Consider the following 18250-nt stretch of genomic DNA (forward strand, 5'->3'; position numbering starts at 1 on the left):
CACTATTTCCCCAATTGGCAACCTCTTAAAGCTTTCTGGAAGCTGAAAAATCTGCCTGATGGCTCAAGTAACTCACATTTACAAAACTTTACACACACTCATACCTCATAATTTAACCATAATCCTATCTTTGCGGTCCATGCTGTGAGTTGCTCTTTTCCCACCGATCAGAGCAGTAAAGCTGCAGCTTTCGGGGTTGTTTTGAATGGAGAGGAAGTCCTTGAAGGTGTAGCAGCTAAACTGTAGGTGAATCAGCAGGGTGAGCCAATAATTAGAGTTACTGTATGTGTAGAGTCCGGGAGGAGCGGAAAAAGGAAAACAGTGAGCTGGGACGATGCCGCAGTGCAAGCCCGAGGCAGGGAACACAGGATAGGGCAGGGCGTCTCTTAGGAGAGTTGTAGCTCCACAATTATTCCAGGTGTTGTGCTCTGAGTGGTTTTGTTGTTGTGATGCTCTGAGAGGAAGGGCATTGCTGCAGAGAGTATTCTCTCAGGTGTTAGAACCATTAAGGCAGCAGGAACTCATAGATGATATATGGTCTTGATGCACGGTCCAAGAAAGACAAGCAGCCTTTGTGTGACCTTCTCCCCTTGGAGATTCAGTGTTCGTGTTCTCTGTAGTTAACTTATCAACACATTGTCCTCTATAAAATGACTGTTGTTGCAGAACAAATCAGTGGTATAATTGTTCTGGACTGCTCATTTGTGTTCGGGTAGAACAAAAGTGCAGCTTATCTCAGCTGGACGAGAATGAAAGGTTTTGCAGGTTAAATGGTTGAGATAAGTTTACCCTATATTAAAATGTCTCATCTTTTTGGACCCTAAATGTGGAAATTATAAGAGACCTGGTATATTATCTTGTGGGTGACTAATGGATCTGATGTATCTGTGCATGTGAGTGTGTGCCTGTACATCAGCCTTGAAATGGAAATTGGAAAAACAAATGCACTTTCACACTACCTCTGAATAACAGCTGTATGCTGTCCAAGCCACATTGTTCCTAAACTGATAATCACAGTGCAATAGAGATTATTTGTTGCACAGAGGGACTGAGGTTTTTTGTGATATTGCAAATTGTGATTTGCATGATACATCTAAAGGAACAATCGTGTCTGAACACACATTCACACTATAACTTCCTGTTAGATATCCCTTCACAGGATCCATGAGTTATCAGCCTAGCTTAGTATGACACTTCCGTATATGTTCATTGATCAGTAGATATTTCACTGCACTTATCATACAATTTATTTTCTTATTTTTTACATTTAAACATATTCAGGGCACTGTTCCGTGACAGTGTCCTGCTGTGCAATGTAACAAGCTAAACTTAATCTAAATCACTGTTATTATTTTTATATCACAAATTATTTAAAAAATTATAGTAAATATTTATATAATAATGAGGATATAGTAATTATAATATTAATTAAACATTTTGCCATATATATATATATATATTCTCATTCATATATATATAAAGACCTAGAATATTAAAAGGGGGGGGGGGGGGGTGAAATGCTAATTTTCACTCAATCTCCTGTTAATCTTGAGTACCTATAGAGTAGTACTGCATCCTTCATATCTCCAAAAAGTCTTTAGTTTTATTATATTTATAAGAGAAAAATAGTCTGTGCTGATTTTTTTCGGAAAAACACGAGCCGCTGGAGGACCCTTTTTCGTTGGGATTGCATCATCCTTAAGAAATAAACGATACACAAATCGTCGTCAAACTGGGCCTTGTTTGTAAAACAAGCATCTTCGAAATGCAGGGGAACAAACACAAACACTTGCACAACTCCGTCGATGCTCTTTAAAAATAAACTCCGTCCACTGGTCCGTTAATGTTTTTTTTGGTAATCTGTGCAAGGTTGTCTTGCCCTCGCAACCAAAAACACACTTCTTTTGTGACATTTCGCTATCGCTCTGATCAGTGAATGTCTGTGCTCTCAGTGCTCTGCTATACGGGAGCGCACGCTCTTCTGGGAGAAGTGCCCTTAGGATCCATATAAGGAAATTCCGCTCCATCTAACGTCACACAGACCCATACTCGAAAAAAAAAAAACTTTCCGAAACTTGTGACAAACCAGAAGTAAAAAAAATACTCTGGAACAAAAATACTCCTTCAAACGTACAAATTAATTTTTGAAACTTTGTCCATGTTTAGCATGGGAATCCAACTCTTTAACAGTGTAAAAAACTCAGTATGCATGAAATAGCATTTCACCACCCCTTTAAGCTTGATTGCAAGGTTGCTTATATGTTTTGCATAAATTGTCTATGCATACATTTTAGATGTCATTTGTCAACTACCCATTAAAACTGTATTTCTAAACATCTGCACCAGTCTATTTTAATAAATAAATGTGTCATTATTCTGTATTATGTAGATGCTCTACTTTGCACTAATATACACAATGTAGAAAAGGGAGAGTAATTCACTCTGTGGTAATGTCCTAAATAAAGGCACTGATTTAACAGCCTTTGATGAATGAGTTTGCAGACCTCACATAAGATTAGAAATATTTAGTGAGAGAGTTTCTTGATGGTCTGTGATTGTCTTTGATGGGGGAAAATAACCTAGAAAGAGGTGTCAAGCAGCTTTATAAAGGAATGTTGATTCTTGTGCCTTCTGGTTCAGATCATATTGCACGCTTATGCCATGTTCCTTGGAGACATGCTCTTAAATTCACAGCTGACTTTCTCCTCTCTGTTCAGACTCCCGCGGCACCCTAATAATCACTTACCCTTAACAAAATATATCACAACATAGCATAACACTAAAATTGCTTTCCTGAGGATTCCAGTGAATGCTATTACAGGGAAATTCAGAACAGTTGTCCCAGTTATGAGGCCTATTACTTAATTTGCTTAAGCCTGATTTATTCAATTACATGCTTGCATAAGTTAAATTGGAATTTTAGAAGTGAAGGAACCCTCTAATGCAAAGTTATGACGTGAAAAAAGAAGGGGAAAAATGTTGAATCTCAAATACATTTAAATAAAAAAATAAAATATTGTTCTTTTTAAATGTTATTTTTTTTATCATGTGTGGGATTTCCTTTCCAGAACATTCCAGTTCATAGTAATCCTTACTTGCTTGGCACTAAGTCGATGTAATTTGGTACATAATAGTTATTACCTTCCATAAAACATCAGTATTTGAAATCTTTCCTGGGTGGTCTTGCATGTTCCATGTTTAAAACCTTTTTTGACTGCCTGGTCTTAAAGCATCTGACATTCTACTCCTCTTTAAAAATCAGTCACAAACTATTTTAATATGATTATTAGTTCCATAATGATTGTTTTGGAAATTGTTTTGGATTTCTATGTAATTCAGAAATGATTGCAACTGGCGACATCTCGAAAACTGCTTGACTAAGCCATTAAAAATGATATTGGGTCATGTCTTTCCCAATGAAAGAAAGTGATGGCCCAGACTGCTTCAGACAAGCTGTCACACTAGACTGCATGCAAGCTGTCCAAGAAGCAGGAATCTGTAATATTATGGGGCGCATAAGGTTAGATTGCTCAAGATTGCCAAGACTAAGATTAACCCTAAACTGAAAACATGTAAATACAAAGGCACAAACACTATGATTTGCAACTGGCTAAAAAAAAAAACATCAAATAAAGCACCATGTGTGAGTATCAGTGTGTGCCTAGCAGATGCAAAGCTTAAATCTGTTCAGAGTGGATAGTTGAAATGGTGCATGAATTTTCCTAATTGGATCTTCCCTGGATTCCTACGGCAGAAGACAGCCAGCTAATACACCTCTGCTGAGGTACTCAACTGAAATTTAGCAGCATGTAGCTGATAAATTGCGTAATACTCTTAGCCCCATCTCAATTTTAAATGCATATTAAACCCTGCATTTTCTATTTGATTATGTGGATTACAAAAGAGAATATAGTCAAGTTATTCATTTATTTTTTATTAGGATAAAACACTATAGATAAATGTTTATCATATGTCTTAAAACAAGTCCTTATCTGTTCATAAAATACAAATATACTCTCAATCAGGCTTCAGGGAACACCAACCCTATTTATTTATTTATTTATTTATTTAAAAATGGTTTATAAAATACAAATAAGCATTTGAAGATTTAAACTCCAATACAAATGATTCTTTAACGGATGTGGAATGTCTGTTTGTCCAATGCAAAAGAAAATGGGGATCAAACTTTTAAATACCAATATACCACATACAGTAAATGTGGGATAAAGATAATAATCATGTGGTCTAGCTAGTTTTCTGAACTGATTCAGTTTGTCTGGGTGAAAATAAATTTCTTGCAATTGCAGTCTCTCATTTTTTTTTTTTTTTTGTCTGATAGAAAGATATCAGATGAAATGACTGGTGACTTAGATGTTCCTTTTGGAGACAGCATAAGTAATGATGAGAAAACTACTTTTTTTGTTGTTTAGAAAATGACTGATCATTTCGCTGGATAAGACCTTTATTCCTCTGCTGGGATCATTTAGAGCCCTTTGAAGCTGTATTGAAATGGCAATTGGGACCTTCAGCCCATTGGCCACCATTCAAGTCCATTATATGGAGAAAAATCCTGGAACGTTTTCCTCAAAAAACTTAATTTCTTCTTGACTGAAGACATAAAGACATGAGCATCTTTGATGACATGGAGGTGAGTAAATTATCAGGACTTTCTTTTATTCTGGTAGTGAACTAATCATTTAAATCCCAAAATCTTAATTGGATGTTTAAATTGTAATATTTAAAAAAAGGAACCAGTACTTTAGAAATAAAAAAATATATATTAAGAAGAGCTGCAAAATTACCTTTTGTAGATATACTAAAATGTCTTCATATGCACAAGTACATGGAAAAATATGCTGTTAAATAGTGGCATACTGTTGCTGGTCGACATCTCACATAATGCATTGCAAAAAACAGTTACAGTTATATGAAAAAAAATAATTTTACTGTTAAATTTCCATGTAAATTTACAGGATTAGAGCACTATACGGTGTCTAATTCATTATCTTACATTTCAGAAGAGTGCTTGGCTGTTGCCCTTGTAAACTTTATATGCCCTTTGGTTAGTGATGGGTCGTTTTTGAATGATTAATTAATTTTGAACGAATCTTTAATGTGACTCGGGAAGAATGAGTCATCTCGGTGAGTGAAAAAATATGCAAAATTTTATAGGTTCAATACTGGAATTAGTCTATGGGGCTTATGGGACAGTCACTTGATGAAGGAATGACTCAAACCCGAAGACTCTTGAAATAAACTAAGCAATTCTTTTTCTTCCTGGAAGTGCATGAGGAGCTCACCAGGTCGTGGATGGCACCTTTTACTGGCAGAAACCGGCCTGCTGGTTCCTCCTCCCTCTCCACCTTCAACGGTGGTGCAGCAAAGGGGTATTCAGCTTGCAGGGAAGATGTTTCTGCCTTATACGCTATGGTGTTACTTCAGGTGCACCAGGCCAAGGCACTGAAGAACCTGGACGAGGGTGGTCATGATCCGGCAATTCTGAAAGAGCTCTGAACCACCACTGACCACGCGCTTCGAATGACAAAGGTCTCCGCGAGTTCTCTGGGTCATGCGATGTCCGGCTCTTGTTCCCCTTAGAGAGCAGGGGGTTCGCATTCTCAACTATCTCAATGATTGGCTTATACTAGCACACTCTTGGAATCAGTTGTGTGAGAACAGGGACCTGGTGCTCCGGCACCTAAGGCTGTTGGGACTTCGGGTCAACTGGGAAAAGAGCAGATTCTCCCCAACGCAGAGGATCTCTTTTCTCGGTTCGGAGTTGGATTCGGTCGAATAGACAGCACGCCTAACAGAGGAATGTGCACGGTCAGTGCTGACCTGCTTGAATTTGTTCAAGGGCAGGACAGCGGTGCCACTGAAAGTTCCTGGGGCATATGGCAGCTGCAGCGGCACTTACACCACTAGGGCTATTGCATATGAGGCCCGTGGTGGGCCTGGCAGAACAACACTCACCGGGTCTAAGTTACACCACCCTTTCACCAAGCCTTCATCCTGTGGTCAGATCTTACATTTCTCTGGGCAGGATTACACCTGGAATGGATCTCCAGGCATGCTGTGGTTTATACGGATGCTTCGACCATCGGCTGGGGTGCCACATACAATGGGCACTCCATGTCGGGGGTATGGATAGGCTCCTGTTTGCACTGGTATATCAATTGCCTAGAGTTGTTAGTAGTCCACCTTGCCTTTAACCATCTCAAAGGGCGCTTATGAGACAAGCACATGCTGGTTGGAATGGACAACACAGTGACCACTGTGTACATCAACCGCAAAATGGTCTTTGCTCCCGTTGGATGTCGCAACTCGCCCGCCACCTCCACTCTTTCCAGAAATTAATTTACGCTGGACTAACAACTGTTGATTTAAAAGTAGTTTATAAGGAATGTCTGTGAAGAGCTTCCGTCTAAAGTGAGATTGCTCATTTTGAAAGATAATCACGCTGTCCAATTTAATATGTCTGTCTTTAATAAATCTGTAGACACTTGTCTAACTGACTTTTAACGTGTAGTTCAGTTGTGAGGACGGTCATGGTTCAAAAGAGACATTCACAGGCAAGAATAATCAAGAATCTGGAAGGTCTGAACATGGTTTATCTTATCTAACCTCATTAATAAATGACTGTTGGACTGGCTGCTCTTCAATTAGAACCACATTCAGTGGTTCTGCAATGTTAATTACAGATTTGCTCTTTCGGTGATGCTAAGATACTGCCTGTTCTTTCCTGCATCCTTGGTAACTATTCAGAGCACCTGTGGTGTGAATTAACCATTATGTTTGTGAGTATAAACCTGGGCTGGAAATATTTTAATGGAAAATCATTTTTTCTCTTGAACTAATTAAGATTTTATTTCATATGGGTCTGTTAGTAAACATATGAAGGTGCTTAGCTGTTTGCAAGAAACCGCACATGATGGAGGTACCTCATATCCCTTATCTCCTAAAAGCATTAAAAGCCCTGACCACTGAATAAATCACCTAAGGTCTTTAAGTTCAAGTGTTCCAATTAGCACCCATCCCATCTCTGGGATTATGCCACGGAGAAGTCACTAATGGAAAAAAGATTTGGAGTAAAGGCATTTTATTGCAATCATTAGTTTAAAAGGACACATAGAACATTATAACGCAATGACAATTTTTTCACGTACAAGTGAACAGTGATTACATGTTCTTCATGGCTATATGTGTGCAACACTTTAGTAAATAACCTTAATAATTAGAAAGACATCTGTAAAGCTAATTGAAGATCTTAATTATTTCCACTGGTGCGTCAGTCGTAGATCCTGGCCAAAAGACAAACAGTATTTAATTATACGATTCGGTCTCCTCATGTGTTCTGAGTTTTCCCCAAGGATCTTTTTTTTTTTTTTTTTTTTTTGAAATACAGTCATATATTACTTTCCACTTGTGTTACTGAGCCCTGTCTTTGTTTTGCATGGTTCCGTATGTGGTGTCATCCTGCTTATTGAAGGGTGGCACGCAACTAATGCAAGTGTGCTGCAGTGTTTCTAGTTTTACTGCTCCTGTTGGGCAGAATCAGAACAAGAACAAACACAAAATGCAAATATGGGACCCTGAGGGCTCGGCAGCCGAATCTTTCAACCTTGAATTTTGCTAAGAGTCAGGTAAAATACTTTATACAGAATGCCAGCATGCAAAAACACTTTATATCTAATCATGACTTTTGAGGGAAATAATAGTTAATGAAATTACATATGATTGTGGAATAATCTGTAATGGGAATGTAAAAAAAAAAAAAACTGCATCTGACAATTATGTAATTTTGTTATTTAAATTAATAGAAAGTATTATACTCCAGAGTCTTATGCAGTTAGTGAAGTATGAGCCAGAAACGTTCTTGCTGGGTCTAGTGTTTTTGTAGCCCAATAATGATGTAAGACAGTACAGATTGTGGTCGGTAAGATTTGTAAATGTTTTTTGGAAAAAGTCACTTATGTTCCCCAAGGATTTTCTATGAAGCCCGTATTTATAATACATTATAAGGGTATTCTTAAAGCATTATAATGAGTGCATAGTGCATTATAATAAAACTTATAATATGTTGTATCATCTCATTAATATTCATGAGGACAGTTATAATATATTATAATATTTACTCATTTGTGGTTATAGCTTTTAAGAGTATGATTATTTATAACCCAATGAACATGTTACATCCACTTTTAAAAATGGATAATTTTTCTCATAGTTATAATGTATTATAAGTCTTGCCATTTTTCTGATGCTACTTTACTTCAAGCGGTCAAAGACCACTTACAAGTAATAATAATAATAATAAAGAATGTTTCTCTCAGCTATAAGATCACATATCGGATCAGATGAATATGTAATATGACACATTTACTTTTAACTATTTTTTATTGTAATAACAGTTTAATTATTTTGATGGTACCCTTTAGACAGCCGTTGATAAGTATCTCTGCAACTATCAACTAGTGGTCATTAGAATATTAGTATGTCCGCTACTGTAAATATATGCTAACACTATTTTGATGGTCAACCAACAGATAAACTGATATATTTTACTAGAGTCTATCATTCTTAAGCATATCAATACTCTAATGAGAGTTTGTTGGCATGTAGTCCCAAAGTTGCTTTTAGTCGATTTTTTCACTAGGAATATTAAGCTCACATCAGTTAATTAACATTAGCTCCACAGAAACACTCAAATACCACTCAACATCTAACCACTCACAAGCTGTAGTAAGATACTGTGCAGATCTTAAATAAACAATGTCAAGATATGATACAGTCCATTATACTGTAAATGAAGTAGATTTAATATGGTGTTCATTATGTGTTATAAATAATCATACTCTTAAACTTATAATCACATATACGTAAGTATTATGATGTATTCTAATTTTTGTTATGATTATTCATGAGTTGATATAACATATTATAAAGTTTTTTATAATGCATTATGCATTCATTATAATGCCTTAAGAATACCCTTATAATTTATTATAAATAAGGGCTTCAAAGAAAGTGTTACAGGATTTATTTTAACATAAGCATAGTAAAAACAGTATAAGTGTAAATATCATTAACATTTTAAAATAACTGTTTTCTATTTTAATATATATTAAAATGTAATTTATTCCTGTGATGACAATGCTGAATTTTCAATAGTCATTACTGCAGTCTTCAGTGCCCTGATGATCCTTCAGAAAATCCCGCCCACACCTTACTAATAAAAAAATAAAATAATAATTCATATTATATAAAAATATATTTCTGTTTATTATTATATTTATTTATTGTTTTTGTTTTAATTCATTTCTTAACTTCCTTTGAAAGGTATAAAAGGTATAAATATGTTTAGGCTGTGTTCAGAGTAATGATAAACAAAACAAGAAAAAATGTAATCTCCAAAACAGAAAAGGTGCACAAAACACATGTGGGCTCAATATTTTGGATTGGGAACCTCTAATCCTGCATCAAGATGCATCACTTCCCTGCTATATGGGAGTTAACGGTTATCCGTGACAGCTGATATTTTTGCTCTGACATGGACTCAGTGTAAATTGTCATTGACAAAAACACCAATTTGCTCAGTTACTCAATACCTGCCTTTCAACTGCAGCAGCCTACAACAGACTAATTGCCATGGCGGTCACTGGAGCAATGTGAGATGAAGACCCTTGTTCAAGGGTCCTGTTGTGATTGAGCAAAACTGAAAACTCAATGTGTCCCCAGTGTCATCTCAACCTCACAATGATACTTAACCATTCAACCACCTCCAACTCTCTGGAAGGTATGTGATTCGTTTTTTTTTTTTTTTTTTTTTTTTTTTTTTTCTCAGACACATTTCTTTAATACATTTAAGTCTGTAAAATATGATGTCCATCAGATTAAAACCACAGCAGATAAATGTCAGCTGCTGATGCAAATTACCTCAGATAAATCAAAAGTATTGTTAGATTGAGTGCACTGGTGTTGGGCTGGTATTTAAAATGCTGCATGTTATTTGAAAAGGTGTTCGTAAAGATCACAAATATCCTTAACTGCAAAACAAACAAGCAAACCAAAAAATACATCCTTCCAATATCCTGGTAGTCCAATTCAGCAAATAATGGGTTTATCAAGTATAAAGCATTTTTTTGTATACAGTAGGTGTATGCTTACAGTATTTATCTTTTAGAGTGTGTAGTATAAATGTGAACATGTAAAAATGTACAGCGCTACATATGGAGCTAATTTGAATGAATGAGTCATAAAGGAGAAGAAACAAGAATCAGACATTAGTGCCTGAGGTTCATTTGTTTGATTCATGATGTACCATATGGACCATCCATCTGAAATATAGAGAAGAACTTCCTCACCCTCCAGACATCATCAATACAAGATATGATAGGGGAGCTTGAAAAACACAATCACTTCTTCACCAAAATCTTTTCATCTCATCAAGTTTCATGAAATGCTGTTTTTTTTTGTGCCTCACCACCATAATAACAAAGGAAATGAAAACTGGGGGAAAAAAAAATTTCCTCTGATCTCAGCGACAGCAACTGGAGGGTTTATTTAAACAGAGAACATGATGGCACTTGTGTACACACGTCTACCCGTTCACCCGCTGCTTCAGCTGATGCTCATATGAAACACTGAACCACCCATCATCAGGACTTCCACTGAGACATCCAATCCAGAGCTTTACATTATACAATATTCATGAAGAGTATCCAAAAGAAACTTGCAGGACCTTTTGAGGATGTTTTTCCGTGAAAAAATAAATAAAAACTCTAGAATGTCCTTGAAAAGAATACCCCTTGTTTTAAAGAATAATTGACAAAAAATTCTGGGAAGAAGTATTTCAACCCTCACCATCTGGTACGTCATATTGTTATTTTTTAACATAAAGGTGAATTATCGGGCTTCCACAAAAAGCAGTCTTACTGTTTTTATTATTGATAATAATAAGAAATATTTATTGAACACCGAATCAGAATGATTTGGATGATTAGAATGATTTCTGAAGGAGTATGTGACACTGAAGACTGGAGTAATGACTGCTGAAAAATCCAAGTTTTGCCATTACATATATTAAAACAATTTTTTTATATAGTTTTATTTTTTGATTATTTTTATTTTAGTCAACTTAAGCCCTCATGACATTCTTGTGTGGAACAAAGATGTTTTGAAAAACATTTAGGCTACAAACAAAATTAACTTTTATTACCGGTAAATGAAAAAATATATATGTATATTTTGTATATTTTATATAGCTTCTTTTAATTAAATAACTTCTGCAATGGGCCCAAAACATCAGATTGAGAAGGAAAACAAACCCTTAAAGTATAAACTTCTGGCACACATAGCCAAGTTTACTGTTTATCCATAGGAGCTTATTCCATATATTGGCGGACACCTTCATGTCAGTGGGGTTATGTTTAGGGTTGGAGTTATGTATGAACCTTCTGTACTACCTATCTGGAGCTGACTTAGACCTCCATTTATACATATCTCAAGCTGTCAGGCCAAACCGCACTTGTGATATGTCACTAGAAAACAAGATGTGACTAAATCAGACAGTGTCATCAAGCAAGGTAATCCCACAGGGTTCTCAACACAGATAATCACACAGTGCTGTTCGGCTTTGCATCCAAAGACACATGATGATGCAGTGGAGAAGTGTCCTGTGGTACACCGATAAGCACAAGGATTGAATTCCGCTGGCTGGGATTAACTGAAATGAGAATGGAATGGAGGTGAAGCTGGAAACCAGGTTTCGTGACATACATAAGTCAAGTGGAACAAACACTTCACCCACATCCATCTCTATATCAGGAGGATGTGTAACACATAGCGTGATACTCATAATAACTTTCTTTATAAATCCTCTCGCATATAACACAAGGATTTGATTTCAAAATCCTACTTAATGGGCTTTAACATTATACACAGTTCCTCTCAGCTAACTTGCAAATGAAAGCACTCTGATGTAGAAGCTTTGGCAATATGATTCAGCTGGCGTGCTGCAGGGGTGTACTGGCCAAGATTACTGTGCCCCGCACACGATAGATGGAGCACAGCTGATAAAGAGAAAGCTAGATAGGGGGAATAATGGCACCTGTTGACACACGATTGTTGCTCGTGTGTGCTCACTGGCTGGTTTCCCTGCCCTCAGTTTCTAGTCTCTAGTCTCTCTTTGTCTGCATCTCACTGATTTACAAAGCCATTTCAGGTCATTCCACAGACGGCACACAATGCAGCGTATTATGGTTTTCCACTGCCAGCCAAATGCTATATTTCAACAGCTTGATTTAATCAGAAACAACATGGAGGATTTACTAGTGCAATGCATTAGACCATCAATCGGAACATAAAAACAATACTTTTTTTTTTCTTCACAGATTCCTATTCTAATTCAGTTAAATTCTGAACGGTTAAATTTAGAGGTTAATCAAACAGGCTTATCTTTCATGAAAGAAGAGAGAAAACTATGAAAACCTAGGTGACTAACACCAAAGTTAAATATCCTGAAAAGACTTCTTTTAATATATAATCGACCAGTGCTTTTCATTGTCGTTGGGGAATTAAACAATGTGACAGTAAACAGGTTTATATCGGGCTGGTGTTAAAAAATAAATAATATTGTTTCTATAAATATGTACAAAGCACAGAAAGGAGCAGGGAGGACAGATAATAAATAATGGCACAGAGCAAATGCTTCAACAGAATCCATGTCAATTACAAATGCTCCTGAAAAGTAATCACTGCAATTAGCCAAAGCCCAAGAACAGACTCGGAGTAGTGCGTCAGCTGTGCTCCTGGAAACAGAGACTGAAAAAGGCTTTTTCCTCATTTTCTTTCTGCATTGTATTTCCACTAGTGATTGGATTAGTGTGAAAGGAAATTACAACTGGCCTAAAGGAGTTCAATTTTGTGCACCCAGAATGCACTCAGAATTTAGGGCATCACTCATACAATGTTAGTGCAGGTGCTAACAAGCCAGATTATACTTGGTGCCTGACTAAAGCTAATTTATTGGATTTCTCGCTCTTTCTTTCACCCAGTGATGACATTTCTTCTCTATTTCCTAGTAATCACAGTAAGGAGATTGTGGGCTGCTCTGCCTGGCTACTCAGCACCTGATCTTCTGGCCCTGAGTCATTCTGTTCATAATGAGCATACGATTCATTTATTTTTGGCTCATTTCTAAAGACTGCTGGCACATAATGATACCGTCTTCCTGTTCTTGCCTTTTCTGGAGAACAATTGGTTCTTGTGCACATCAGGGGAGAAGTCTATTTTGGAAAATCTAAACAAGACCTAATGGAGAACATGTCTGCTGAATTAATTTGACCAAAACTATCCACAGAATGGTAAATGACAGATGTGCAATTAATCAGGAAAACAATGAGAAAAACGTTTTTGAAATAAAGCGGTTTTGCGGGACAACACAGATTTTTGGGAAGCCCGTTGCACAGCTAATATAATTCAAACAGTTGGAGATCAATTGCAGTGTAAACGATCTGTGCGCTAAACTGTGATCGGTAAGGCTGCACACAGCTGGTGTGTCTGCCAGATGTCACCTTGCTGAAATCCCACTGTGATAATTCCTCGGATGAGGGCCTTAATGATTCTCTCATTGCTCAAAGTAATAACCTGAATGACCACTGACATCTGCACATACAGCCACAAACCTCTCTGATTTGCATTGGCTCTTTATTAGTATACATCTGATGGACACTTTACTAACCAAGGAAGCAAATGAGAGGATTTACGAATGGCAGATGAATTTAGTATGTCCAGATTATGTTCATCCTACACACATTCATACTTCCTAACGGTTATTACTTATTCAAAAAATGTAAGCCTACCAAGAATTATTATTTTGTTTTCAAATAATTGGTTGACTAAATGCTTTCATTCCTGAATTAATCTGTATTTTAAATTAATCAACTGAGTGAATGATTAATTGAATCATTAATTCCTAAGTGAATCGTTGTTTTTGAATGAATCGATTGGCTAAATGAATCATAAAGCCTTTCACTGTTTTGTTACTGAATGAATCAGTATTTTGAGCATACTGTTATATTAAATGATTTAGTATTTCACTAAGTCATCACTTGTTTCATTCCCAAATGAATCAGTGCTTTTGAACAAATCGGTTGAATTAGATTTACTTGTCGTCACTATGCAACTTGCAGAAACTCTCTATCGCCTTTCACACTGCACCCGGAAAATTGCCAGAACATTGCCGGGTCGCCTTCTGTGTGAATGCAAACACGTCCCGGGATTGATCCTATGTCTGAATGTCTGTCGAGAACCTGTAAACACAGCGTGATACAAACAGTTTCACTAAGTGGTTTATGAACTTCACACTGCCAATCAAATTCAAAGACTAGGACTAATGTGTCTCAGTGTGGAACTAATCTGATGTTTACATAATTGCTTGCTATACTGCAGTGCAACAATGGCATTCCTGTGTAGGTTTGTGGAAAAAAAAATTTTTATAGAGTTGTTTAAGGTTTAATATTATATTATTCAAGTGACTTTCATGACCGAACACAGTCACGTATATGAGTGACACACACAAATGCACAGAACTGGTTCACAGTTCAATAGGTCAGCAAAACTTTGAAGCAGCTGAAAAGATCATTCTATTATTACTGTATTATTTAAAGCACATGCCCATATCTCACCTTCAGATACCTTCAAGGGTTAAGGCAGATTTTGACTCTTTGACTCTGTGTCAGCACCTTCCTGGGCGAAATCCTGCATGAGAAATGTGAAATGTGTCAGGTCCGTATGCCATCAAAGCTGTGGGACTGGACTGAATATGGAAGGTTGTGACCTGTGAGGGGACAACATTAACACCAAAGAACTAAAATATTCTTTTTTTTTTTTCCAGTACTTCTTTTCAGAATTACTTGGAGATTTTATTAAAATGTAGTTTCCTTTCACTATGAGGTTAGTTATTTTTAAGAGAAAACCTACAAACTACAACTTCAAATATAATCTAAATGCCTCTGGGTAACAAAATGAATGCTGAAGGAAAGAATGCTCCTGAATGCTCTTTGGAAGGAAAAACTGGATAAAAAAGTAGATTTTTGCTCTTTGTAATTTCATATGTAAATCATACTGTTTGCAATGCCGTTATTCTCAAACATTTTGCAGATTGGGAAACGCCATTATACTGCCAGGTAATTATTATTGATACCAACTGTTATGGTAGTATAGGTAATATAGGAAAATGAAAGCTAGATAAAGCAGGAGTCTTGGCCTCCATGCAATTCAACACAGAGGGAAGAGTTTGCTCAGTCACATACTGGTCTCTTTCTCTTCTGTTCAAAACCTGACCATATAGGAAAGCAGTCTAGGTTAAAATAAACTGACAGACGAAAAGTATGTTTATCTGCCAAATGAGCTCCACATAATTTAACTGGTTGTTTTGTTGCCATTACAGAGATGGACGACTGTCTGATGCAAAACAAGAGCAAAGCAAGCCAAGATGGCTGGTATCTCCCTCCTCCGAACAAAAGAGGGAGACCAAAGTAGGAGCAGAGCAGGCAAGAGAAGAAAAACAAGTCATGAGGAGGCGAAGAAGGCGAAATCTGTTTCTCTCATATTTACGAAAGAGTCTTGCTCTTTTTGATCTCATGGGATGCATTTGACATGAAGCTATTCTACTTCATTTGACTTTAATGATTTAATGATCTTCATTTTAGGGTACTAAGTGGCAATGCAGCCATGGAAAATCTGTTAGAACACTGCGGGAAGGACTCCATCCATATGGACGATGGTGAAATGCCGCATTTTATTGTTGTTTGTTTTACACAAAAGATAAACAGAAAAGTACTGCCCAAAATCTGTATGTTTCTTTGTTGTGTTGAATCTGCTGAATGCCTTTTCTGTTTTTGTACAGAGAGCTCAAATATACTTGTTAACACATTGTTTAAAATATTTAACAATTTGCATTAAGGATGCACTGGCTATCATACACTGATGATAAATATAAACACTTAATCCAGGTTAATTCTAATTTAATTATAAAAATACTGATAAATAGTTGCAAAACGAAGTATTAAAATATGTACACGTTTAACACTAAAATTAATAAATGCTGTAAAAAATATTGTTCATTGTTAGTTTCATGATAGCAATGCATTAACTAAAGTGTTACCATATTCTTAATGTCCGTGTTGTATTTTATGGTAAATTTAAATGGGCAGATGATTTGTTGTAAATATTACAGTTATGTTATTTACATTTTTGCCTACAGTTTTGTTTACACAAAAGCTAATGGCAATCAAAGATCAAGTGAAGTACTAAAATATGTATTAAATGAAATATAAAAGAATACATAAATAAAAATAATAATATTAATAATAAAAAAAGGCTCCAAGGTTGCATATCATACCTCAAGGAAGAATAAGTTGGTTCCAATTACTAAAACAGTACACTTTTTTACTTCTGTGTAACAAGTTAATTTATTTCTAATACAAACTTTCTTAGTGACATGATTATAGAGGATTTAGTGTGCAAATACAAACAACCAGAGGCAATTAAAAAATGCAAAGCAGGAATGCAAAAACTGTTATTTAAAAAAAATGTTTGGCTGAGGTCTACACAGATACTTAAACAATATTATTCTTTGTGTCTTTGTTTGGTAGCACTTTATTTTACAGTCCTGTTCCTCATGTACATACTATGTACTTATTATAGTAATTACAATAACTATGTAATAACTAGGTACTAACCCTGAACCTACCCCTAAACCTAACCCCACCCCATGTAGTTACCTTGTGTTACCAGAACTTTCTTAGATAAATACACTGTAAGTACACTGTAAGTACACTATAAGTACATGTTAGTACACGTACTGTAAAATAAAGTGCAACCCTTTGTTTTGCTATTGTAATGTGGTGATGCGGTTTTTCTTTAAAATTTTTATTTACATTTTTTTTTTTTTACATTTGTCACTATTTAGTCTATGTGCAATTGCAGAATTTCTCACTGTAGCTTGTTTAAAAGACCCAATAATGCTTGCTGAGAAATGTACCATACATGCAATCAATAAATATTTTCAGTAAATAGTGGCGGTACTTGAAACTTTTTTTTTTCCTTATACATATTATGTATTTTACATTAACAACATTTTCAGGGAAATACGCAGTTTAATAAGACAGTAACTGACTATAGGTCTTTGAACATAATTAAATATAATTCAGTGGACCGGTAGTTTTCTGTTATTAAAGTACAAAAATATCGGTAGTACTTTATTTTACAGTCCTGTTCCTCATGTATATACTATGTACTTATTATAGTAATGACAATAACTATGTAATAACTAGGTACTAACCCTGAACCTACCCCTAAACCTAACCCTACCCCATGTAGTTACCTTGTGTTACCAGAACTTTCTTCGATAAATACACTGTAAGTAAACTATAAGTAGATAATAGTACACGTACTGTAAAATAAAGTGCAACCAAAATATCCATGCCTTGAAATGGCAGAGCCGAATTAAAAGCTTTTGTTTTGGAAATGTTATTGCTGTAATAAACTGCCATTCAGATTTCCCAGGAGGCTTAACGAGCCAGATGTTTCAGCAGATGCTGACATCAGAAGATTGGACAGGTTTGTTTGATTTAAAAGCCAACCAATGGACAGCACAATGGAAATATTGCTGTTTTACTGGGAATTACAGTAATATTAGTAGTCCTTCAATTAACTATTATGTTAGTCTGAACAAATGTTGGGTGCCAGTTTTCATATTAAAGTCCCATTTTTGTACAAATGATTCAAATTAAAAACATGTATGGCTAAAATACAAGTTAAAAAGAACACAATTGTTAGTTTATTGACACTTTTAATATAGTTATAGATTTCCAAAGATATTTTAAAGAATCCTTTTAATCAGTGTTCATAGTAATATCCTTAGACCTATACATTTACAAATATACAGGAAACCTTATCTATTTGTCTTTTTAAATACTCAAATTCTAATGAAGACTGAATGTAATTAGTATGCCTATATAATATCTACTGTAACAATGAGTCATGCATCCATAACATTTTTAAAGAGTCTGAAATGTGTATCATATTAATAACAATGAAAACCCATTATGTCATAATGTGTGTTATTCTAAGAATCTACTGTAAGACACCTTGAAAGGGCCATTGTTTCCATAAAGTATTGACTGTGCATTTGATTTTCCAACACTGACATAAACATGCAATTAGTCATATCATTTTCTTAAAA

At 35.7% G+C, this 18250-nt stretch overlaps 1 protein-coding gene across 1 annotated transcript in view; it reads left to right on the top strand.

Annotated features, from left to right (window-relative positions):
- The window catches only part of LOC128025330 (urotensin-2 receptor-like), a 29019-nt gene extending 12219 nt beyond the window's left edge, over nucleotides 1-16800 (top strand). Inside the window, exon 3 of the mRNA XM_052611579.1 lies at nucleotides 15452-16800. The gene's annotated coding sequence lies outside the window, so the exon portion shown is untranslated. The remainder of the gene's footprint in view (nucleotides 1-15451) is intronic.
- The last annotated feature ends 1450 nt before the right edge of the window (nucleotides 16801-18250 follow it).

This window comes from Carassius gibelio, chromosome A12, assembly GCF_023724105.1.
Source record: "Carassius gibelio isolate Cgi1373 ecotype wild population from Czech Republic chromosome A12, carGib1.2-hapl.c, whole genome shotgun sequence".
In the NCBI taxonomy this organism is placed as follows: domain Eukaryota; kingdom Metazoa; phylum Chordata; class Actinopteri; order Cypriniformes; family Cyprinidae; genus Carassius; species Carassius gibelio.